The sequence below is a fragment of the Rattus norvegicus genome, chromosome 13, assembly GCF_021556685.1.
Source record: "Rattus norvegicus strain SHRSP/BbbUtx chromosome 13, alternate assembly SHRSP_T2T, whole genome shotgun sequence".
NCBI lineage: Eukaryota > Metazoa > Chordata > Mammalia > Rodentia > Muridae > Rattus > Rattus norvegicus.
The window spans coordinates 82191787-82218480 of record NC_141546.1 but is presented as its reverse complement, the minus strand read 5'-3'; the positions used below and the strand labels follow the sequence as shown (position 1 = coordinate 82218480).

Here is a 26694-nt window from a genome sequence, read left to right as displayed (position 1 = left end):
ATGCTCTTCGGTTTTTAAGAAAGACTTGTGTGGGAGGATAATGAGACTTTGGGCCTTGGAGACTGCAAGCGCTTCTTTGGTCCAGAGTAGGCCTCAACCAACCTGTCAAGCCAAATGGCACTTTTGCCTGGAAAGAATAACAGTGGTAGGGGTGGGGGAGAGGGAGAGGCCAGCTATGCTCAACCCATGTGACTTACTGCATTTCCTGTCTTGCTAAAAGGCCACCTCCTCACACGATGAGGTAGAACTGCTCTGAGCTCAAGCTTCTCTTCTGTATATAAGCGTCAGCGTTTGGGCTCAGTCTCCTCAAATGAGGTAATTGGGAGATTACATTTCTCCACGGTCATCTCTAATTCTAACCTATGGATAATATCAAGAATGTTCAAGAGACAGTTGAAAACAGAAAGGAAAAATAGAGAACTCTTAACAGAAACAGGGATAGAAACATAATTTGCAGCAAGCTCACAGAGATATATTTACTCTCATCAGAAACCAAATAAATGCACATTAAAACAAGAGGTGCTGGGGTTGAGGAGATGGCTCGGTGGGTGAGAGTGCCAGCTACACAAGCCTGAGGGCCTGAGTTTGGGTGCCCGTGGCCCACATGAAAAAGATGGGTATGGCTGCTTACACATGTAACCCCAGGGCAGGGGCTGGGCTAGCGGGGAAAACGGGACTGCAAGTAACCAGGATAGCAAAAAATCAGTGTGCTCCAGGGTCATTAACAGATTCTACCTCTAGAGAAAAAGGCAGAGAGTGACCAGGGAAACACAGTGTCTCTGTCTCTGTTATCTGGTCTTCACACATGGGCATGAATGCACACCTACACACATAAACGCAGACACACATGTGCACACAAACACACACACACACACTACATGCACAAGCACAAAGAGGTGATTAAGTTAAAACTGCTATATGGATTGATGGGGGTGTTGGCTACATGACACCTAATACCTGTGAATTACGGCATCTTGGGGTGAAGCAGAGCAGGGTGTTAACTCCTGAGTTATGGCTAGAAAGACAGTAGTGTCTTTCTGCCCACTCTATGGGTAAGACAAGTCAAACAGAGTCACAGACGTTCTACTTCAACTGCTGAGTACTTAGCAGAACTGAAGAGTTAATCATCCAGGATCCAGGTCTTCCTGATACCGTGTTTGGTTTTTCTCTATCAGCATATGCATACTCATATTCATTCTCATTCTCTCTCTCTCTCTCTCTCTCTCTCTCTTTCTCTCTCTCTCTCTCTCTCCCCTCCCCCCTCTCTCATTTCCTTATCAGATGTGTTTTCCAAATTTGATTTTGCAAGATCCTATCTCACCCCCATCTAGCTTCTAGCTGCTGTCCCCTAACGTTCTAATTAAAAGCCTATAGACTTGTTACAAAGCAGCTCAATGATTGTTACTAAGGCTTTAAAAGGCTTATGGGTTCTTTGCAAGGAGCCAGATGGTGGAGATTGTGCACTGGTCATCAGCACTGGCAATAATAGCTCAGAGAGCACTGAGGATAGGGAGAAATTATGGGTCAGAGCTAAGTGTTTGACAAGAGTCCAATGAGGAAAGGACTCGGGCTGGCTGGCTTCTTAAGCAGACCAATTATTTAGGCCAGGAGGTTAACTTATGAGAACAATACTCACAGGTATACAACTTGGTGGCTAATTGCACGCTACTCCTTGAACTCATTTTAGTGACTCTGGGCTCATTCCCAATTAGCATTTGCTAAACCTGGCCTGTTGTCCCTTTGATCTAGCCTCTCAGCAATTGATGGCTGATGGCTCGTAATTCTTCTTTATTTACCTCTTCTGAAGTTGGTAAAGGCCAGGGCACATGCCAGCAGCTCCCTACCACTCTCCCTAGATTGTGACACACAAAGCCAATCTGTATAGCAACTGACTGAACCCTGAGAGTCTCCCACTAAGAAGCTTCCCTGGGATTACTAGTTCCCAGTGAAAATCTCCTTAGGCTAATCTAGTCTTAACCCCTTCTCCCCACCCAATGCAAGCAGGAGGAAGAAATTGAGCACAGTGAGCAGTGGTGGTGCTGACATTTCCTCTGGAGCTCTGTGAGCCTGGGCACATCACTACTCTCTGTAACGTCATTTCCTCTCAAATGGAAATAGGGGTTGAACTCAGACTGTAATGCCACAGTTGAGAGAGTCTCTGTATGAAAGATGAATCCAAGCCACGGCAAAAAGTAGGTCCTCAAAAAAATGGTGGCTTTGAGGAGATCATGAGCTTTCTCAGCTGCTCCCCGGATCCAAGTTCCCTCTTGCGTTTGGACCTTGGAAGCATCAGGCTTGCTCAACCCCAATTCCAGAACATCTGGCAAGAGTGTCAGTTCATTCCTTCAAGTGAAGACGTGGTGAAGAACTCTGAAATCACTTCTGCGTGCTGCCTTCTGTGGCTCTGAATATAAAATCAGGCCAAACAAGCTTTTCCAGCTAAGAATTTTAGTTTCTCTAAGTCTTTCTTAACTGGGTTTTCATACCCTTTAAAACTAAAGAGTTTCTTTAAAATACAAATGAAAAATTTAGAGTCTGGGGAGATTGCTCGGTGGGTAAAGTGCTTGCCTGTAAGATCCTCGGCTCTCTGTAAACACCAGCACACACTTGTGCCTAGGTGCCCAGCACTAACAGGGTGAAGGCAGGCTGAGCAGGGAGCTAGCTGGTCGTCCAATCTAGCCTAAATGGTGATCCTCAGTTCAGGGACAAGGAGCAACTCTGTCTCTGCAGAAATAGGGCATAAAGCAGTAGAGGAAGACACAGGGGTCAGGCTCGGGCTTCCGCAGGCAAGCACACAAACTCTCACAAAACAAACTGTCACAAACACAACGAGACACACACACTCACACACACACACGCACACACACACACACAAACTGTCACAAACACAACGAGACACACACACTCACACACACACACACAAACTGTCACAAACACAACGAGACACACACACACACACACTCAACATTTTTATTAGGAATTTGAAATAATGAGTACACTAGATTTCCTAATCTGATCATTGTGCATTTTATATATATATTGAAATATCATACTATACCCCATAATTTATACAATTATTATATGCTAACTTAAAACTTTCAACTCTGCTCTTTTAAAAATGGAAAATGAGGCAGAACCTCCCCTATGACCTTGCAATCCAGGTGAAGAGTCACATAAGAAAATGCTAGCATATTATGCATTATGTATATATATATACATATGTATATATATATTTGTATAATTGTGTGTGTGTATGTTTGTGTGTGTTATACACATAAGCTCTCTAGACCACAAGAAAACCAACAACAACAACTCTCCCAGCCTGGAGAAGAAGAGAGGATTTCACCAGGAAGGAGACATCTGAGCTAATGCTTTAAGGGTAAGAACTTTCCAAACAGGGAATCATGTGCAAAGCCCCACGGTGTGGCAGCAAAGAGGAGCATGACACACTTCAGGGTCTGAAAGAAGAGAGCACTGTAGCTGTGGTCCAGGCAGTGAGACAGTCGTACAAATGAGACAGAAAACTCCGGATCATGTCATGGAAAAGGTTCGGTCTCTGTCGTAAAAACTGTGGAAAGTCATTAAAGGGTACAGTTGAGGGGTGTGGTCCTAGAAGGGACTTAGGGTGGCCAGAATTACTGCTTTATTATACTTACACATCACCGCAGCCATCCTAAGCAGGCAGATAACTGGCAGCACACTGTGGGACTCTGAGCCGAAAGTGTTGAAATCAGAATCACTCGAGAGTGGTTAAGTGCAGCCACAGTCCTGTGGGGATCGTTTGAAGAAAAGAACATAGAAGAGCTAGAGAAGGGGCCCAGGGAAGCATGGCGAGTGCCAGCATCCAAGCAAGTAGAGGACTGATTACAAGTGACTGGGAAGAGAGAGGTGGGAAGGAAAATCCTCACACATTAACAAGTTATCTTTCTTCAGCTCTGCTTTAAATAAGAAGAGCTGGAATTGGGACAGCTTCAGTAGACAAAGAAAAAGATAAAAGATTAAAATATCTCATGTATATGATTAACTCTTGGTCACCAAGAAATAAATCCCTTTATTAAAATTCTGTCTTGATAAAATAGATTATCTTGTCCACTTATACAGTCCTACTGTACTGTACCACACTCCCCTTTAGGCAAAGAATATTTCCCTGACAATTGCTCACGGGTTGGCCATGTGACCAAGCAAGAAGTTCACGTATGTGGCTCCAGCTCTCTAAATGTCTGCCTTTACCATAAGAACAGCAATGCCTTCACCCGCAGTCCTGAGCATCCTCTGGAACAGAAAGAACAAAGAGAGCCCACTCCACCGAAGCCCAGCCAAGCCACTGCTGTGTAGCTCCTAAGAGACCTGGAGAAGAAATAAGTGCACGTGACTTGGGGCCTCAGGACTTGTTGGTTAGTTACAACAGCAACGGCTTGTTCTAGTCTAGTTCCCTCTCTGTTGCTGTGACAAAATGCTCAGGCTGAGAGCAGCTCAAGGGACCGAGAGAAGTGTTGGAGAGAACATGGAGGCTGACATTGAGATTCCACGAGGTACCTTTACAGGTTGTTAAGAATGTCCCTAAGGGATGGATGTGTACAGGGCTTTGTATGTTTAGGTGGGCAACTATATCTTATCAGTTGGGTCAGAGGTTATTGTGTTGTGTGTTCTTTCTTGTGGAGAATTGAATTTGGGAGAGTGTGGGACGCCACGGAGTTGGGATGTGTGTTTCTGGCATGGAGACCTGCCTTGGGAACTAGATAGGTAGAGAGAGTGCTGCCAGGCTCAGAGAGAGGCCCTCAGCAGTGTGATATGGGATGGAGCAGAGCGGGTGAGATGCTTTGCTGACTGAGACTAAGATATCCAGCAGATATCTTGGGGCACTGCAGTGCTGGACCTAGAGCGGGATTAAAATACTCCATCATTTATATAATTTTACTGCAACAAAGAGCCTTAATGGCAGGAACCTGGAGGCAGGACTATTTACTACTCCAAGCATTACTTCCAAGCAGGGAACTCACACACAACCAAGAAGGTACAGCAGGAGCCACAGAGGAGGCTGGCCCCCATCTAGGCTCATGCTTAGCTAATCTTACAACCAGGACTACCTGCTTAGGGTGGTGCTGGGTACAGTGGGCTGGGCCCTTCTGATCCAGGCACTTGAAATGACTCTAGACTCTAGATTGTGTGAATGTGACAATTAAGGCTGACTAACCAGGATATTCCCCCACGGTAAGATTTCCTGAAAACTGAATCTAACTATCTAAAAACTCTAGGAGAAGAGAGAAAAGATATTTAACCAGATCAACTGGACATCTAACACTAATGTGCAACTTCTAGGTACCATCTAATTTTAATCAATAACAATCATTTCTGCCATTTTACATGACAAACTAAGGCTCAAATAAATTTAATATGGGTCTCCAATCACAAAGCTGGCAAACACTGCAAGAGAACAAAGTTTCATCTAATTCCAATGTGCCGCACCCTCCAAACTGCCATGCTGAAGGATTTTCTAGGAACCAAACCTCGGTCTTCCAGACATGAGGAAAAAAACAACTGAAAAATCTGGAGAAGATTCAATACCATGCAGCAAGGTCAAAGGGACAAGCAGGATTCAAGCAGCCATATCAGAATTTAACCTTTGTGAGCTCCGCCTTCCTCCCACTGACTCTATCACATGAAAAAGCTAGAGGCCTCAGGACCTCAAATCCGTGCTCAGTCAAGTTCTGGCAAAACCCAGAAACAAAGTCTGCCCTTTGTCTCTTTCTAGCTGTGTGCCCAGGTGACTTTCTGCTGTCTGCTCAGACGTCATAGCTCACTATAGGTTTCTGCCTCAGCCCTGACCATGCCACAGAAAGAAAGGCACACACTTTAGAATTAGACTCATCTGGGTTTAAATTCTGCTCCGCTTCTCCCCAGGTCTGGGATACTAGGACCTATATCTCTCTAAACACCAGCTTTCTTGGTATGAAATGAGGATATCAGCTACACTGCTGAGTTGTCTGGAAATCAAACTAATGGGGACTGTTCGCTTTTCCATTGCGGGTTGGAAGCCACTTCCCTTGAGCTGCAGAGGGATTGATTCCGGAGCCAGGATGAAGACCCTGAAGCCAGCATCTCCCCTCACTGCCACCTCTCCTTGCAATGTCTCTCCTAATGATGGTCACCACAGGAACCAAGCTGTGAACACTCGATTTCTGTCCTTTCCACACATTGCTTGTAAAGGTATAACCTGAAAGCTCCAGGATTTACAGTACCCACATCTTAGACAGGCCAGTGGCTAGCTGGAGATTAGAGCCGACCCTCAGACCCCAGGCCACTGCCTTTTGCACTCCCCACACTCCTCCAGCACTTATCTGTGAGTCTCATAGCTATGTCAGTTGTCTCCAGTGTGACTTAGAAAAATACAGAATGCAAACCAAACAAAAGACAACAAAGCCTCTCTCCTGGTAGAACTGCACAAGCTCTCAAAAAGGCATTAACTGCAGGGCTTATACACCGAAAGCTACAAGTCATTAATGAGGGAAATTAAGGAAGACCCAAATTAATAAAGTGACCATCTTGATTGGAAGCACCATGTTGTTGCCATGGAAATTGTTCTCCCTAAATTCATCTATAAGCTGAAATAACACACAATTGAAGTAAAGTTAATTATTTTGCAGAACTTAGAAAGCTGCTATTAGTATTTACATAGAAATGTAAAAGACCAAGATTGCCCAATCACCATCCTATGTGTGACCTTGTGAGAGCCACAGCACAGCCTTGGGCACAGCCTGGGGTACCCCCCCCCCCATGTGTGGCTATGTGAGAGCCACAGCACAGCCTTGGGCCAAGCGTTCTCCATCTTGAATCTTTCATTTGTTTTTAAGCCAGGATCTCTTGCTGGCTTGGAGCTCACTGAGTGAGCCTGGCCACCTGTCTGGTTCTCCAATGCTAGGGTGACACTGGAGCAGCCACAACCGGCTTGTGTAAATGTGGGTTCTGGGGATCGGACTCAGCTTGCCACATTTTCAAGGCTCTATCAACTGGGCTAGCTCCCTGACCAAACTTACACCTTGTAACTGCAGAATAGCCACAAAGCCACGTAATGAAGGGAATGTCATTCTCACCTGACCCCATGAAGGGTACACATACACTCACAGAACAAGAACAAAACTCCAAAAAAACCAACCCTTATATTTAAGGTCTAGGTATTTTAAACAAAAGTATCAAGCAGTTTGAGAGAGGAAATGTGCTTTGTAAGGAAAAGTACTGAGGCAATTGGATGTCAGGTGTGTAAAAATTAATGGAGAGTCATATTTACATTGAATAGAAAAATAACTTGAAATTAATGATATCCCAAAATATAAGCACTAAGACTATGAATTTTTCAAAGACAATCTAGGAGAAAAGTCTCTGTGCTCCTGCAGAAGCGAAAAAAAGATCTGAAGCATGATTCAAAAAAGAAGAAAAAATGGTAGAGGACACTTCAGCAAAAGTAAATATTCGGTGCTAAAAAGCATCACTAATAAAGTGAGAAAGCCAGGGACAGGAAAATATTATCTGCAAACCACATGTCTAATAAGGAGCCTAAAACCTAGGATATACAAAGCACTACCGTGGGGAGCCAAGGAAGCCCTGAGGGTATGAAGTCTGACTGTGTGCTGCTGCCATGGGTGCAGCCATGTTAAGGACTCTAGCCTCAGATCCACGGGAGGATGGCAAAGTCTTCTCCCGGCCAGACTCGGGGAAAACATCAAAGCCCTCCCTCTTGTCTGAGTGTGAATGTTGACATTGTGTGCAGAAAATGCCCAGCATAGCTATCCCCCTCAGGATATTTATGTCCTGAAGTCCGTTCCCCTGTAGGGGCTGCTTCGACTGAGATGAGCCAAATTGGCCTCCCTGATCCAACTGTATACCACAAACCCTGCCTCCATGTCTATCTGAGTGCAGTAACCCCACTTCCCCCCTCAACTGTATATGGTAAACAGGCTAAGCCTTTGGGATGCTTTGGCTTCTCTATGTAAGAACCTAGTCCATCTGTGTATCTGTTTCTCCATGTGTTTGTACTTGCCTTTCCCTCATCCCTCCTCTGCACCTAGTCAGGCCACGTCCCTAGCAGCTGAGAAAAATACAACTCATCAGACGAGCCAACTTGTAAGAAGACTTACAGAGGGGCTGAAGAGATGGCTCAGGGGTTACGAGCACGTTCTGCTCTTGCTGAGGGCTGGACTTTAGTTCACAGCATCCGCATGGCGGCTCACAATGACCTCTAGATCCAGTTCTATGGGAGCCAACAACCTCTTCTGGCCCCTGCTGCACCTGAGCCCATGTGGCACACATGCATACATTCAGCACCCCATACAAACTCATAAAATAACATTTAAAACTATTAGAAAGATTTAAAATGGCGTTTGGCCAGAGAACGTATATTAATGACAAGTGGGTGCCTGCGAAGGTGCTCAATGGGACTGGGCATTAGGAAACACAGACATAGCACAGCGAGATACCACCTCACATGCCGGCAGAAGAATGTCGGGCGAGAGCAGGTGTCGGTGAGGCTGAGGACAAACAGCGAGAGGGAGACGCTGCCACTCTGTGATGCCTTTAAAAGTTAAACATGAATTTACCAGACATGAAGGAGGAGGACTGGAGGAGGCGGAGCAGGAGGAAGAGGACCGTTTTGGAAGGAGAGGGAGGAAGGTAGGAAGGGGAGGGGGAGGGTATGGGGGAGGAAACAAGATCCCAATTCAGAATATACCTGTAAAAATATGTCATGAGACCCATCATACATATAGTGGATACATATTAATAAAAACTCTTTTTAAAGCTATACGCAATGCTCACACTAGTTAACTCCTAATGGGTACAGAGTGAAAACCAAGTAAATGCCCATGGACTGATGGGTAAGTTACAGGACGCCGAGTGACCGCTACTCAGCTGAAAGAAAGAAAAAAGAGGAGAAGCAGAGAGGAGGAAAGACGGAAGATAAAAGAATGAATTACTGATATATGCTTCAAGGATGCCAGAGAAAACGTGAATGAGAGATGCCAGGCACAAACGATTAGGTACTGTATGATTCCATTTTTACGAAGTGTCTTTTTTAAAAAAGGAACCATGCCAATTCCAGTTTCCCTGGACTTAGGGTTCAAGCAGGCATTGACTGCACAGGGACTTTTAGGGGGTGACGGAAATCTTCTAAACATATCTGTGGTGATGGCTTACATTGCACAGCTCTGCGGATTGGCTGTAACTTGCTGAGTTACGGCAGACTATGTTTATAGTTTGTGAACTGTCACTCTGTAATGTTTTAAAGTAGCATTAATGAGTCTGACAAATATCACAATAAGAAGGAGGCCTCCCAAGCAAGTCTCCCCCCACCCCCATCCCCACCGGGGCTGTTGTTTTCGATTCTCTGGGAAGGGCACAATTCTCTTTTTCTCGGCCTGAAAATATGGTTCCCCTGCAGCCTGCAGCAGCTAACCCAGGCTGACTCTTACAGAAGCCAGAAATCTGGTGTCTAGCAGCAAAGCTCACCTTGCAGAAACACTGTAAGTGTTATAAATACTTTAGGGCCCTGGGGAGCTCTGCACTGGTACCAGTGACCTAGAGCATGCAACTGCCAAGGAGCGGACTGGGTCAAGTGGGCAGCAGGCATTCTGGCAAGTAACGGTCTCCTTCATAGCATGCTTTGAACTTTAAAACATTCCTCTTCTCTTCAAAAGTAATCCCTACCAAATATTGTAGCCAGTCTTCCCAGAAAAGCAGTCTGAGCAGGAAATTCAAACTAAAGCCACTTTCCTAAGTGGACAGGGCTGGCTTCGAGTAGTGGAAAGTTCTCAGCCTCAATGTACAACAACACTACCTGTTCTTAGCACCACCCACTGAGATCCCGCTTTAACTTGCCCAGAACTCGGGGCTTGGGTAGCAACGCTGGTTTTTAACATCTCCAGGTGATTCCACTAAATACACAGGGTTGATAACCACCAGGAAGACAAGTAAAATCAAAGTCCTGCTCACTCTGGAGGTTTCCTCAAAACCTCAACATAGTCACCTTGCTGATCATTGTTACTTACAGTGAAGGCACTACCCATTTATGTCAGGGCATCCTGAAACAGGACACCTGAGAGAAGACCTAACGTCCACTCCATCTGTGCTCTAGGACCTTTCTGTAGACTGGGGACCACAGATAAAACCAATTGTACCTAGAACAACAACAGGGTGTTAAACATTAAAAGAAATAATAAAGCATGAATCTGGGACATGGGAGGATTGTGGCAGTTTATGGGGGAGCTCCCTTCTGGCTGCATGCAGTAGACCAGCCAAGCCTCACAGGGTGGCTGGATATCGAGCTGGAAAATAGAGGGAAGAAAACAATCACGCAGAGGCAGTAACTGTGTTAGCTCTTATTTCAGGCAATCTTTTGTTCCTATTTCAGAAATACCTTATGTTCTTCATTTTACAGATGAGAAAATGAGAGCATTAAGGGGTTAAACATATTGTCCAATTTCACAGTAAAGAAGTAGGGTGTAAACCCAGAGTTCTGACCCCAACATCCAGGTAGCCAGGCCAAGGCAGAAAGCCAGGAGGGAATCCATTACTAGTGTGTCTTCCTTCTGTGGGGGAGCATGTATATGCCGTGGTGTACATGTGGGAGTTACAGGAGTCAGTTCCATACTTCATGGTCCTGGGAATGGAACTCGGTTAAGCTGCCTTTGGTGCTGGTGTGGCTTTGTGCAAAAAGCCCAGCACACTGGGGTTAGTTCCTCCCACTGGGAGCAAGAAGAAACGGCCCAACTGGGACACCTGCACTATCCACAGAGTTCTGAAATAGTGTGAAGGGAAAGGCAGTGACCCCAGTTATTAAGACGGCAGAAACAAGGAGAGCTGAGCCAAAAGCAGGCTGAAGGGAGGGTTCTTTTTTTAGAAAAGGAAAATGGAAAGAGAATCCAATAGGTTAGTGTGAGGTGGGAAGCACAGATCTGGAAATACCTGGGGGATGGGGGTGGGGGGACTTCATCAGAGGCCTCAAAGAAGACTGGGGACAGCCTGAAGAGGAGTCCCCGGGGTGCGTCTTTGCTCTACCTATCAGGACCCTCCACAGTGCAGTGAAGGGTAGGTGAGCTGGAAAGCAGAGACCCTGGAGGAAGTTCACAGAGTTCACTGAGGCAACAGACGGGAGATGGCTCAGTCGTAAGATGACTGCTGTGCAGTCATGAGAGCCTGCGCTCAGAACCCCAGCACCCACACCTAACAACAACAAAACCCGGAAAATTCCTCATCCAAGCTGACAACGCTTTCTCCAAGAACCAAAGACCACCTAAGAATACAAACAAAACACCAGACATGAGAAACCTTCTTTTGATTTGTTGGTCGCGGTTGTCCAAGAAACTCCCAAAACAGTTAGGCTGTTGGTATTCTCTTGGTTACTCCCCAGAGGTTGAAGGAGAGTCCCTGTTGCATAACATACAATGCACTTCAGACACAGGGTTCAGTGGCCCCTGATCTGAAACTGACGTGAATACCTCCTCCCTGAGGACTAGCTTCCGTGCTACCTGAAGGCATCATGCAAGCTTCCAAAGGAGGGAAGCAACCACTGGTCTTCTTTAGCTATAATGCCCGGGAACCATAACAACCACCAATGTGGCACAATAACCCTGCTGGTGTATAACAGCATGTATGGTGGCAGCCAGCAGCTCTTTAACTGGTCTTAAGGCCCATTCCACAAGGGGGAAATCTTGTCTGGCACTGAAAACCTAGCCAACTACCCAGCCCTATTGAAGTCATGGGTCTTGGAGGAGAACCTACAACCACCACATTATTAAACCAACATAACCCCTAACTACACTCTATACATACAGGTAAATGTAGTCCTCATCCCTCATCAAGAAAACTTGTCTTGTGGGATGGAGTGATCAATCAGCAGGTAAGAGCACTTGTTACTCTTGCAGAGGACAAGTTCAGTTCCCAGAACCTACACTGGATGGCCCACAACCACCTGTAACTCCAGTTCCATAAAAACCAATGTCCTCCTCTGGTCTCTGAAGGCGCTACACTCAGACAGAGAGAGCCACAGACAGGTGAATGAAACATAATACAAGAAGAATTTTTTTTAACTATGAAAAGGAACTTCTCTTTGTTACAGAAAACAGCAACCATCAAAATGCAGAGTTGTGGAGCTCAGACCCAGCTCCCTAACACAAGGCTCAGGGAACATTGTGGAAGAGGGGGAGGAGAGATTATAAGACCTAGAGGATCAGGGAGTTTACTGTGTCTCCTAGCAATGTCAGAAGCTACAACCGTAAAGTCTCACCAACATGGCTGCCTAAACATGAGCTGAACAGAGACAACAACAGACAAGCTGAAGTGGACGCGGAAAGACCACAGGGCCTCAGCCCGACACAAAGAACTACAGTGCATGAGTTCTGGGAGTAGGAGAAATAATCTTCCCCAGGTAAGGGCACCCGGATTGGTTATCCAATAGTAAACGGCCAGCCCTGAAGACAGTAACATTATACACTCTGGACAGCTTATATTTAGGAATAAACATATATGTACATATTTATATGTGCATACAACAACAATTAATGAACAAAGAGGCCATGAATTTGGAAGAATGCAAGAAGGAGTATTATAGGAGGGCTTAGATAAAGAAAAGAAGAAAGGAGAAATGATGTAATTGTGTTATAATCTTAAAAATAAAAGAAAAATATAAACAAAAAATAAATTTGGGCATGCAGCTCATGCTTATAATCCCAGTGCTGGGGAGACAGGGATAGAAGCATCACTGGGGCTTACTGGTCAACCAGTCTAGCCAAATCAGCAAGCTTCACCTGTAAGTGAAGCACCCAACATAACATCAAGCTCTGGTCACCATGGGCAACAGAGAGAGAGAGAGAGAGAGAGAGAGAGAGAGAGAGAGAGTAAACAAGTAGTTGTTCTTACCTGCCTTGCCTTGGCTGGATCATGGGTTTCAAAAAGCCTGATTGTAACCAGAAATTACAGGGTACCCAGTGTGGGTTGTAATCTCAGGAACTTGAACGTAGAGAGGTCTGTGAAAGGCACATGATCCCTGCCAGAGATGCACACTCCTACTGGAGAAGTGGGGAATACAGGGGAAGAATGCCCTGTGATTCTCTCAAACTTTGCAATCCAATTGAACAAAACGTCAGTTTTTTGAGCTTCTCCCTGTAACACTGCAATAAATCACCATACAAATTAAGAAGAAGCTAGGGAAAGGTCAGAGGTGGAGGGAAGGGGACAAAGCTAAAAGAGCAGACAGGAAGGAGAGAGAAGCAGTATCCACTTAAGAATTCCGTGCAGAACCACTGAACTGAGAATAGGACCCCCGTTGAAGGAATCAGAGAAAGAACTGGAAGAGCTTGAAGGGGCTCGAGACCCCATATGTACAACAATGTCAAGCAACCAGAGCTTCCAGGGACTAAGCCACTACCTAAAGACTATACATGAACTGACCCTGGACTCTGACCTCATAGGTAGCAATGAATATCCTAGTAAGAGCACCAGTGGAAGGAGAAGCCCTGGGTCCTGCTAAGACTGAACCCCCGGGGTTGGGGATTTAGCTCAGTGGTAGAGCGCTTACCTAGGAAGCGCAAGGCCCTGGGTTCGGTCCCCAGCTCAGTGGTAGAGCGCTTACCTAGGAAGCGCAAGGCCCTGGGTTCGGTCCCCAGCTCCGAAAAAAAAGAACCAAAAAAAAAAAAAAAATAATAAGACTGAACCCCCAGTGAACTAGACTGTGGGGGGGGAGGGCGGCAATGGGGGGAGGGTTGGGAGGGGAACACCCATAAGGAAGGGGAGGGGGGAGGGGGATGTTTGCCCGGAAACCGGGAAAGGGAATAACACTCGAAATGTATATAAGAAATACTCAAGTTAATAAAAAAAAAAAAAAAGAATTCCGTGCAGGGTTATTTGATCCAAATAATCCAAATATAAACACTACACATTTACATCAGAGGTATCCTGTGTGCTGCCTAACTCTCTGCCCTGTAACCTAGGCTCAGAACTGTCAGGACCCCCTGAGGAGAATCACGAACCCAGGCAAGGCCTGAGGCTTGTGTCTCAGGGCCTGCCCCTGTGCCTACAGGATAACCTCATATCCAGAATGATGAGCATCCAGTGAGCGGAGTCTTAAGTGGTCAGAGAAAGAAGAAATGGAAATTACAGTGTATCATGAGTTTGAGGGTGAGGCAGGTGCCAATTCAAATTCTAATTGAGCTTCTTCCCTATAGAGTTTGGGGAGATTAAGCTTCTGAATAGTCAAGTTCCTCATCTGAAAAGTCCTTAAGGATTGTTGGACCTTGCAGAGGCCATACATTTTCTGCTTCCCGACTTAAAACTGAGCATCTTGGATGTGGCTAACTCACTGACCATAAGGAACTGAACACCTCTTGGAGCAGTCCAAGTGAGCGCTTAGCTGTTGCCCTCAGTGTTCTTTGTTGTTCACCAGGAAATACTGTGCTGACATCCAGAGCCCACAGGGCTTCACATGGGCATTTCCTTCTCAGTGCACACACCTATACCTTTTATGTGCTTGCAAATTCATACTCTTCTTTCAATCTCCCATACAAATACTATCACCACTTTAAAATTTCCCCAGACTCCAAAGCTAGAGCCCATACCCACTGCCCACGATGGCTCACAGAACCTCAACAAATTTCATACTCAGATCTTGCTGCATTGTGATGACTAAGCTCGGGTTCCCACAGAGCAGTGATTATTAACCCCAGCACTTAACAGCATGCCTAGGGCCTGGCAAGTATTATGCAACTGGTTGAGTTAATACATTCCATACGTAAAATATGAAAAGTACAAAGTTGAGTTTTAAAGTCTTATTACTGTTCTTCTCAAAAGCCAGTTTAAATCAGAGAAAAAAAACAATCACACCAGTTTAGTTTTCCTTTTTAATATGAATCAGAATTACTCATCTTAATTCCCCAACCCTATCCATTAACTTAGCTCTGAACTATAGAATTCCTCTCATAGAAGAAATATTTGCTAAGGGCACCAATAAGACTTCTCTGACATTAGAGGTCATGTGGGCCATGTGACAAATACTAATATAAATAATGCATTTCTACAAGAATTCTTTCAGAACATGGTGTCTCTGAGTCAGCTAGCTCTCTCCACAAAATATATAACTCCTTCTTGGTTTGACAGTCTTCAGACCATATATATATTAGTGTTGGATGGCATCAATGTAAAAATGTGTTTCATATTTAAAATAGTATCTCTTGATTTGTTTTTTGTTTACTTTTTATTGATTCTTTGTCAATTTCACATCATGCGCCCCAATCCCTCCATATCTGCCCTCTACTCTTGCAACCTCTCCCACCAAAGGAAAAAGAAAAACCCTACCATGGAAGCTGCAGTGTGTCACTGTGTATCACACAGTGTACACCCTTTTGCCCAAACAGCTCACTTGCAAATGTTCATTGCAATGAGTCATTGGTCTGGTTTGAGGCCTTTGGCTTCTGCTACACTGTCAATACTGGGTCCTCATTGGGATTCTCTTGGAGTTGCCTATATCATGGAGATCCTGCACCTTTGTTTCTGCAGGATTGGCCCCTTCACCCCCACCAGTAGTTCACAGAAGGGGAGGATGTCCAACTCAAAACCCTGGATCTGGGCCTAGGTGGTGGCTGAGTTGGTCAGCCCACCAGCTCTCCCACACATACACCACCAGGGTGAGGTCTCCAGTACACTAGCGCTAGCTCACTGAAGTGCTGCAGCAGGCAAGGGGCCTGCCAAGTGTGTATGTGTGTGTTGGGGGGGGGGTGTACGGGACAGGGACAGCCAGCTCTTCTATCTGTGGTATATTTTTAGTCACAGTTCTGATACAGGGACAAGAAGCTCATGCTACATAATCGTGCTACCTATAAACATGCTACCTGAGTTTTCCCCTTTATGAGTTCTTGTCTATTCCCTTTTCTTGGTATTTGCCATGCCTTAATTTACCTTTTCATTCCAACATGAAATTACAGGTATGCACCACCATGCTTGGTAGATGTCTCAAATTCCTATTAAATTAATGTGTGTCATTTATTGGGTGTTCTTTATGTCAGACACACTACCAGAGGTTTTATGAACACCAGATCATCTCAGACATTCTATGATCAAGTAATATAAACATTCTTATACGCATGTAACATAGGAAATAATAGAACCAGGTCTGATTTCACCAGTTTTTAACCTAGGAAAATATGCCTTTTATTACGTCATTACATAGTCCTATAATAATTTCCTTATTGGAGTGAGGAGATGGTTTAGTCAGTAATATGCTTGCTGTGCAAATATGAGGACCTGAGTTTGAATCCCTAAGGACCCACATAAAAAGCCTGCAATCACAACAGTAGGAAACTAGAGGATTACTGTGGCTCCCTAGCCAACCAAGTTAGCCTAATTGGCAGACCAACCAACAATTCAGTGACAGACCCTGCCCTATAACTAAGGTAGAGACTGATTGAGGAAGTCGACCAGTATCAACCTCTGGCCTTCCTGCACACATGCACAAATGTGTAGGCATATGTGTAAACAAATATGTATATATGCACACATACACAGATCGACTCTGTGGATCACATGTTGGCTCAGAAGATGTCTCCAATTGATTCCAGATTATTTAAACCCTCACAGTAACTCGTGGCTTTGTAGTTAGTTCTGGGCTGACAGCCAGAACGCCAACGTGGACAAAACTGCAGACAACCAGAAGGACCACAAAGTTAGGAAAAGACAGACCTTCAAGGCAACCGAAGCTTGCTAACAGAGCACCAATCATCTTTTCAGGCACATGGACACTAAATTAAATTTTATTATGATTTAACCTGAATATTTATATCACCCAAAACCTACACTGAAATCATAGCCAACCCCCAGAGTGGTGGTATTGGAAAATGGAGTGTGAGGGGGTCTATGAGGTAATGGGGAGGAGCCTTTATAAACAGGACTGTTCTCTTACAGAAGAGGCCTGAAAGTCACCCCTTACCCTTCTATTGTGTGAGGACGGAACAAAGGTGGGTGGTCTGTGAACCATTGCCGGATTACTAACATGCTAGTCGTGGTCTTGGATTTCCGAGTCTCCAAACCTGGGAGACATGAGTTCTGGTTATTGGTAAGGCATTTTGTCTATGGTGTTTCCAATAAACCACTTGGCTTTTCAAAGTGTTGCTTGCAACACAACACAGAGCCTTGTCTGATACAAAATGAATACTCAAAATGCCATATTCTTTTTTTTTTTTTTTTTGGTTTTTTTTTTTTTTTCGGAGCTGGGGACCGAACCCAGGGCCTTGTGCTTCCTAGGTAAGCGCTCTACCACTGAGCTAAATCCCCAGCCCAAAATGCCATATTCTAAGTAAAGTGGATGCCTTTTTTAAAGAACACATCTGTCTGAAACAGGGTCTCACTGTGTAGCTCAGGCTAGCCTCAAACTCAATTCTGCCTTCCAAGTATTAGGATTACAGGTCTGCACCACCAACCCTGTTAGATGACTTTTTGAAGAAATACAATAAATACCAAAACTAATTTATTCAAATGAGGGCAGTTGTTTTCGGGCAAAAAGAGCTGCAAAAACCAAAGGAGGAAGCTCTGAAAAGATGCCCCAAAATTACAGGGCTGATTAGCCTGTATTTTAGTTAATATTTAATTTAAAAGAATAATTTCATATTTCTGTAGAAAGTAACTCAAAGGATATAAACGGGGCTGGTGAAGTGGTGACATACTTAAGAGTCCTCACTACTGGGGTTGGGGATTTAGCTCAGTGGTAGAGCGCTTGCCTAGCAAGCACAAGGCCCTGGGTTCGGTCCCCAGCTCCAAAAAAAAAAAAAAAAAGAGTCCTCACTACTCTCCCAGGGACCTAGGTTCGGTTCCCAGCACCCACTTGACAGCTCACAACCATCTACCATCTCTAACTTCAGCCTCAAGGGACCTGATGCTGCTTCTGACTTCTGAAGGCTCCTGTATGCATGTGGCACACAGATATACACTCAGTCACACGTACGTATAAATAAAATAAAATAAACATTTTTTAAAAACGAAATATTTGCTCCCAGGAGCTGGGAAGAGGTACTAGTAAGTAAAGTATTTATGGCATTACTGTGAGGTCCTGAGTTTGAATCTTCAAACCCCACATAAAGCTAGATGGTAATGGAAGTCTGTAACCCAAGCACTCCTACGGCAAGACTGAAGGCAAAGACAGAAGAATTCCCAGAAGCTTGTAAGCCAGCTAGCCTGGTGGACATAGTGACACCCAACAGAGACTCCATGTCATACAAAGTGCAAAGTGAGGACCAGCTCATGGTTCTCCTATGACCTCCATACACATGCTGTGGCACATATGTGTCCTCAAACCCAGGCACGCACATACATACACAAATACATACTCAATTTAAAAAAAAAAAAAGAAAAGAAAAGAAAAACCATTTGCTCAGAAGCAAATGCTCTTAGTCAAACTCAGAGCATCTTGCTTCTACTCCTGCTCAGTCCTCAGCAAAATCAACCCTAAACTCCTCAGATGCTCAGACAAGTTCCATGGCAGGCCCTACCTTTGTCCTCAGTCTCCGGTCCCCAGCCCTAACTCTGTACAGACTCTGCAGTTGTCTCCTGGGACGTCAGTGGTTCAGCTAAGGCAGTTCATGACCCAAGGCTGGCATAGCTGCCCAGACTGTTACACCCGTGGAATCAGGTCACAAGACCTTGCTTACAGCAAGCTTGTAGTAAAAATAAAAAAACAAACTCTCCCCTTGGAGCTGTGCCGTTTCTGACACTGTGAGTGAAAGAATACTCATGGCCTTGGGGCAGTTACGGAAGGGCAAAATGATTAGCACCGAGAATGTCCTAAGTTAGGACTTCCAAAGTGAACGCTCTCAGAATTCCTCTGAGACTGGCCTCCATCAACACAGCCAAGTAGACAAGGGACAGGCTGTTGTTTACCCATTCCCGAGTCCTCTTCGACATTGCTGAGCCTGGAGTCCACCCAAGGCTGACCTCCCCGTCCTGACATAACTGCACGTGAGAGTGAAATGGGGATTAAAAGCTCATGGGATAAGTTCTGGTAACACACAGCTGGACCGACTGCAGAGGAACTGAATCCAAAGAACAAGTTGGCCCTCAACTGGGAAAGCAACAGGAAGCTGTGCAGCGATGTCTTTTTACAAGCACCGGGAGAACATTCCACTTGTCATAAACGAAAACTTCTCCAGAGCCTCTCTCCCCATCCTCTTCCTACTGTCACAGAGCACAGGCTTGCTATCAATTTCATGCCTGACACTCCCCCAAACACCCCCAAAACTGTCTCTCAGGTCTCAGCCTGCCTTGCTGTCATTCTTCCCTGCTTCTTCTGAAATGCTCTCCTTTCCCTCCACTATTGCTCTATCCTTACCAACAACAGACATTCAGTTTTCCCTAAATTTTGTATGCATATAAAAACCTGATTCTTTTTACAAAGCTGATAAAAAGGCATTTTAAAGGTGTGTGTGTCCCATTCAGAGCCTGCCCCACATGTGGCCCATACATATACAGCCATCCAATTAGACAAGATGGATGAAGCAAAGAAGTGCAGGCCGACAGGAGCCGGATGTAGATTGCTCCTGAGAGACACAGCCAGAATACAGCAAATACAGAGGCGAATGCCAGCAGCAAACCACTGAACTGAGAACAGGACCCCCGTTGAAGGAATCAGAGAAAGAACTGGAAGAGCTTGAAGGGGCTCGAGAGCCCATATGTACAACAATGCCAAGCAACCAGAGCTTCCAGGGACTAAGCCACTACCTAAAGACTATACATGGACTGACCCTGGACTCTGACCTCATAGGTAGCAATGAATAGCCTAGTAAGAGCACCAGTGGAAGGGGAAGCCCTGGGTCCTGCTAAGACTGAACCCCCAGTGAACTAGATTGTTGGGGGGAGGGCGGCAATGGGGGGGATGGAGAGGGGAACACCCATAAGGAAGGGGAGGGGGAGGGATTAGGGGGATGTTTGCCTGGAAAGGAAATAACACTCGAAATGTATATAAGAAATACTCAAGTTAATAAAAAAAAAAAAAAAGGTGTGTGTGTCCATTTCTTTCCTTTACCACATTGGCTCACTGAAATGAAGACTTTGATGGGAATCTGAGATCTGAAGTCAGCTAACCTGGACTGTCTGTCATTGCATGAGACTTTGAAGCCATCAACCTAAATTCTCTTCTCTCCATTTCTTTACCATAAAACACATTAACAGCAATATTGTTACTTCACCAGTACGTGCTGGTGACTAAATAGAAAAGCATGTTTTATCATAAAACTTAGCAAAGTATAAAGCACTCCAGAGTTCCTCAACCCTGTCAATGTTAGTTCTCTGATTAGGTGGATGTTATGAATATATGATCTAATATCACTGTAAAGGTTTAGTCATCTACTTAGAGATCATTTGTTTTCCAAAGAACTCACTCTACTCCATCTTGTCTGGATTCTTCAAATTTGGTTTTTCTTCCTTGTATATTGAGTCATCTGGTCTACCAGCCTATTGTAGGGTATTTCATGAATTGGAACTCAGAACTATACACTCTAATTCTCAGACTATGCACCATATAAAATTTATAAGCCTCAGTTGACCAAAGCATAACAGTATTTCTTATCTAAGTGTCTCTTCCTTTAATGCACTACTGGAACCTCACAGTGCTAGGTAAGTACTCTACCAATGAGCTGCACCGCTACCCCATAGGCTACCTTTGAAAAAACTCTTCTGTTCAAGAAAGCAGAAGCCTGACAAGATGATCCCCTGACCAATATGGTAAAAGGAGAAAACTGACATCTGCACATTGTCCTTTTTAGACTTCTATACATGCACACACACATGCAAACACAAGCACACACACATACACACACACACACACACACACAGCACTCACACATGCATGCATTCATGCATACAATGAATCAATAAAAATTGAAAGAGGACAAGAAATAGAGGTCTATATTAGAAAGGGAAAGTATATAGAATATAAGACTAGAGGAACAAAGAATCAAGGTAAGTCACTGGAGTACTCAACAAAAATACCAAAATCTTTCCTTCTGGCCAGGCCACTATGGTGCACATCTTTAATCCCAGCACTCAGGAGGAGGTGGATTTCTGTGAGTTCAAGGCCAGCCTGGTCTACAGAACAGCCAGGGATGTTTCATAGAGAAATCCTGTCTTGGAAAACAAAAATAAAAACAAACAAACAAATCCTTCTTTCTAAACTAGCCAGAGAGGGGCTGCAATGACGGCTGGGCAGTGAAGAACGCTTGCTGCTCTTACACAGGATGCAGGTTCAGTCTCCAACACCCACATAGCAGTTCACAACTACCTGAAACTTCAGTTCTAGAGAATTCAATGCAGGAACTAGGCACATACATGTTGCATGCACACACAGAGCAGCAAACACTCATATACATAAAATAAAAATAAAACCTTTTAGTTAGCAGGTTGAATGGCTGGATATATGACTCAATGGGTAAGAATGCTTGCTGCACAAACATGAACCCATATGTTCTTTTAAAAAAAAGTTAACATGGTCAAAAGCATTTGTAACTCTACTACTTTGAAGCTATAGAGACAGAAAGATCGCTGGAACTTGCTAGTCACCAACCCAGCTCCACATTCAACGAAAGGCCCTGTTTCGATGGAATTACATGGACAATAATGGACCAGGACAACTGATATGCTACCCTGACCTCAACATGTACATGTGGGCACATGCAGCACATAAACAACACACCACACACACACACACACACACACACACACACACACACACACTTAATTTAATTAAAAAATAAGAAAGTAGATAAGAATTTTGTGAGCACACAGGAATCCACTTATTTGTAGCAAAAACCCTTCCAAATTAACCCCTTTCATTTTGATATAGAAAGATATCAATGGACTATGTTGAAGGCTACATATAGAGTTAAGGGGATGTAAAAAGAGGATGATGGAAACAAAATGGGGGCCCTGTGGGTAAAGCACTTCCTCTGCATGTGTGGGGACTAGTGGCACCTTGCACGTAATAAAGTGTTTCATGGCTGCCCAGTGCCTAGCCCGTCACTGGAAAGAGGGAGGAACACGGCTACGAAGGAAGAGGAGAAGCTGATGGGAGAGTATGCTGCCTTCATTATAGAAGACCCAGGGGAATTACATTTGACTTTGTCTGGTGTAGGATCTGACAAAGAGAGCAACTGAATTGTCTTTTTCTTTATTTAACTCCAAAAGAGTTTAACTCTACTATAGCTGGTAAGAAACTAAGAGCTCCTACTGCCTGTGTGCTCCAATTAGAAGGTTTAAATGTGACGCTGAAGTATATACAAATAAAATCCCATAAAACATTTTCCACTGGTCTCTCCCTGGAGTCCCACTGCATCTTGTTTAACAAACGACTCATCCACAGGTGCCCAGAAAGGAAAATACTCTCAAAGGCCAATGAGAAGCCATGGAAACTCCACACTCAAGATTGGATTTCACAAGCGGACAGTGAGGCACCACCAAACTGGGTTCAGCAACCTGGCTGTGGCATCTAGTTCTCTAATCTGGTTCTATCTATGGGTCAAAGGAAAACCTAGAAATGCTATACAGTCAGCAAACATGAAGATATTTCCGAGGGATTCAGAGTCCAGCCTCCAGACAGCACCTTTCCCTTCGTCTTCGTGTTTCCCTGCCTTGGAAGCATGTGAGAACACCTTGAAGAGGATGAGTGCACTGAACGTCTCAAGGGCAACTAGGTCGGGTGTTGAGATGCTCTAGAGAACTGAACATATGACCTCAGACAAGAATATAATTCTCTAGAGTGTATCTGAGGAACCGACTGCCTAGCTCCACCCTTCTGTGGAGGACACTGACACTCCTCAGAACAAGCTTTTCTTAAATCTTAGCTATGGGTCGTCAGCACCTAGCTGAGCGATTGAGATCCAAGGGAGGCTTAGTCTGAAGGGAAAATTAAGAAGAGATGACACAGATCCTGACGGTGACACTAGCTGTTCATTTGTTCCCTTGATAAATGTTCTTAGGGCTGGAGCAACTGCTTAGCAGTTAAGAGAGCTTTTACTGAAGACCTGAGCCTGGTTCTCAGCACCCACGGCAGGTGGCTCACAACCATCTGCAACTTGATGCTTCCTGCTAGCCTCTGCAGACACTTCTGCTCACGTACCCACAGGCAGACACAGATGCATACATGTAATGTAAATATGAAAATATTCAGAACAGCATTCACATAGAATATTGTGTGATAAGGAAATGAGAAAAATAAAAATGGTTGTTACTCCTGGCCCCTAGATAAAGAGCTACGGCAATCAGTGGTTGCTGAGAGAGAACCAGTCTTTCCCACGGTATAGCTCCCTGATAAATTATCCAATTCCAAATGGTCAGCCCTAAGAGAATACATAGAAGAACAACACTAAAGGGCCTCAGCAGACTGTGCTTCCATATGCATATGTATGTATGGACATATATATGTAACAGTAGTGATTAAGTAGAGGTCACGAGGTTGAGAGGGACTGGGATACACAGGAAGAGCTGCATGGAGGAATAGTGTAGATTGAAATTGATGTGAATACAGAATTAATGTGAGAAATTCTCAAAAAAAAAAAAAACAGTTGATTCATTCTGGACCCAGAGATACAGCTCAGTGATTAAATACATGCCTAGCATGTGTAAGGCCCTGGATTTAATCTCCAGCAACACCAAAAAGCATGGGGTGGTGGGACACTAAGATTTATTTATCTAATCTCTCTCTCTCTCTCTCTCTCTCTCTCTCTCGCCCCCTCCCTCCCTCCGCCCTTCCCCCTCCCATATATCTCAAGCTAACCTTAAACCCTTAAACTCACTATGTGCCCAAGGATAACCTTGAGCTTCCGACCCGCCTCCTGCACTTCCTGAATGCTGAGATTATCAGAATACATCGCGACGGTATCTGTTTTTATGTAGTGCTGATCATTCAATCCAGGGGTTCACACCTGGCAGTCAAGTATTTCACCAACTAAGCTATGGCCCCAGTCCTTGCCTTTCAAAGCTAAGACAGTATGTATGTATCTTATAATAATAAGATAGAAAGCACTGATTTCTCGATGAGTAGTATATATAAAGTACCATACTCAGGACAGTTTGGAGATGTTGGGAATTATTTGTGGTAGAGAGAATCAAGAAAAGCTTCACAGGGGAAAAAGTCACTTAAGATGACCTTTGAAAGAAGGGTAGGTTTTGGATCTGAAAGACAAAATACTGAAGTAGAAGGACGGTGTATGTAGTGAGTCTGACAAGACACACGGGGAGCAAGACACTTGCCTCAATCTAGCAGAAGACTAACTTCAGCTTCCAATAAGAACTAGGATTTACGTGCTAAACAACCTAGACTATTGAAGGTTTGTGAGCTGGCGCACGGTGTGCTGAGACCTGAGGACTAAGTGGGCAAGGCAGGTTAGAGCAGAATACAGCTGGAGGCAAGACATGAATCAGGACAGAAACACAGTTGGATGGACAAAAGAATGAAAGAAAGAGCGGGAGGGAGAACTAAGGGAATCAGAGAAGGCATGAAGAGGATGGGGTAGACAAGAGATGCTGGCACATCCATGGGATTGGGTCACTGGTGAGCCACTGGAACGGTGACATCAAAGATCACCTGAGTGGGTCTTCGACTGTCTATAAGGCCAGTAATACTGTTACTGTAGACTCGTTAATAACAACAGTTTAAAAATAGAGTCAAAGACATCTCAAGAGCAATTTTATTAGCATTTAGGAAAACAGTAGATAGTACAGGTTCTGTGACGTCCTGGCATAGAGGGGAGATGGGGGAAAGGCCATGCCTTTTAAGTCAAACATGGAATGGAAACAGATAGGAAAAACCACAGATAGTAGTCCGACAGCCCACCCCAGCCAGTTCTTGGGCTTTGTCCAGAGCCTGTTCTGTTGTCAGATGAGGAAAGGCTTCTGGTCTCCCCCTGCAATTGGCTTCTTTCATGTGCTAATCTTTGTAGCTCTTTTTGTCCATATTCTCCTGTCACAATACTATCAACAAAAAGGGGCCTTAAAGGTGAAAATGCCTGTGGGTCATGTATGTGTGATGTCTACCGTCATAGAAGTGTGACACTGGGTCCAGAGCTGTAACACACACACACACACACACACACACACACACACACACGACTTCTCCTGGATTTCTGAATCATATCCTTTCCCTCCCCTTCTTCTGTGGCAACTCTCTCCTAGTCCCCACGTGGTCCTTTTCTCCTGTTCCCACAGATGGCAATGGGTTGTCACCTGTCACCTGTCTATGCAAGTCTCACCTGCACAGCTGCTGCACAGACACCACTTGCACGGAGCTCACTCCTGTAGAGTGCAGTGATGAACACAGCGGGGACACACAGTCGCATGTTCTGCCCCTTGCTGGCCATGCGATTAAAAAAAAAAAGTCATATGCCTTGATCTGTGTCATCTATAAAATGTAGCTACAGCATTGTTAAAAAAGAATTAGACATAGAGGGGTTGGGGATTTAGCTCAGTGGTAGAGCACTTGCCTAGCAAGGGCAAGGCCCTGGGCTCAGTCCTCAGCTCCGAAAAAAAAAAAATTAGACATAGGATTAAAGCAAAAGTGGGTAGATAATTCATCCTGAGTAAATGGTGATTAGTGTTAAACAAACCGGAGGTAAAAAAAAAAAATCTGTCTCTTTCTTGATGACCACGTCCATGCAGCTAACTGCCATGTAGACAGGATCGTGGCCTTCCTTACCCTCCATGTTGCTGATATTGCCAACATTCATCCTGTCATCCAACAAAGTAGAAGCCTGGGAATCATCTCACACTCCAACCCCCACTCCTTAACCCCACATCCATGTGCCTATAGGCTTGACTTATAGACAAAGGTTTTAAGGGTTAGCCTCTGGAACAATAGAAAAAAGTTTTGTACATAGATGATAGAAAGAAAGAGAGAGAGAGAGAGAGAGAGAGAGAGAGAGAGAGAGAGAGAGAGAGAGAGAGAGGAAGAAAGAAAGAAAGAAAGAAAGAAAGAAAGAAAGAAAGGAAGGAAGGAAGGAAGGAAGAAAGAAAGAAAGAAAGAAAGAAAGAAAGAAGGAAAGACAGAGATGAATGAGTAGAACTTTTTATTTTCTCATGGGTAATTTTACGAAATTTTCCAAATATTCTCTGTCAATCACTTGATTATACTAAATTAGTCAGTCGGGCCCACCTGATGAAAACTAACAAATTTAAAGAAAAAGCAGCTTACATCCTGACCTTTGAGCATCTCCTGTCATCCTCTTCCAGGGTCCCTACAATTTCTTAGTTGGTTCTTTGACTCTGGGCCTGTCAGTCTTCCCATGTACCGTGACAGCTCTCTTTTCAGGGTTTCCAGCAGCCCCGTCCCTCAAATGTTGGCAGCTGAGCTTGTGGTTTGGGGTTTACAGAGTCGTTAACGAAGAGGTCTCTTCCTGGTTGAGCTTGCCCCAGGAAGTAGAGGGGAAATAGCGCAGCAGCTCGAGACTTAGACAATGCTGCCACCCATAGGTCAAAACTGAAATTGCCTCTGGTCTTCTCCCCTAATTAAGAGTGACTTAATGGAACATTTCCCAAGGACTTGGAGTTGTTACCGGAATTGTAACTGAATTGTTACTGCCATTATTGCTAGTGCTTCAACAATAAGCTTTTGATATTCGTGACACAATTATAAAGCAGGCCCATGAGCTTGGGCTGCTGCAGAAATGAGGTTCTGGGAATGCG

The 26694-nt window shown here is 44.5% G+C and overlaps 1 long non-coding RNA gene across 3 annotated transcripts in view; it reads right to left on the bottom strand.

Moving 5' to 3' along the window:
* Window positions 1–26422, bottom strand: part of LOC108352569 (uncharacterized) — a 146723-nt gene extending 120301 nt beyond the window's left edge. The window contains exon 1 of one of the 3 annotated variants that reach the window (XR_015635605.1): window positions 26212–26422. This is a non-coding gene — a long non-coding RNA (uncharacterized LOC108352569). The remainder of the gene's footprint in view (window positions 1–26211) is intronic. The other 2 variants (XR_015635604.1, XR_015635598.1) reach the window with 2 other exon arrangements.
* Window positions 26423–26694: the final 272 nt, after the last annotated feature.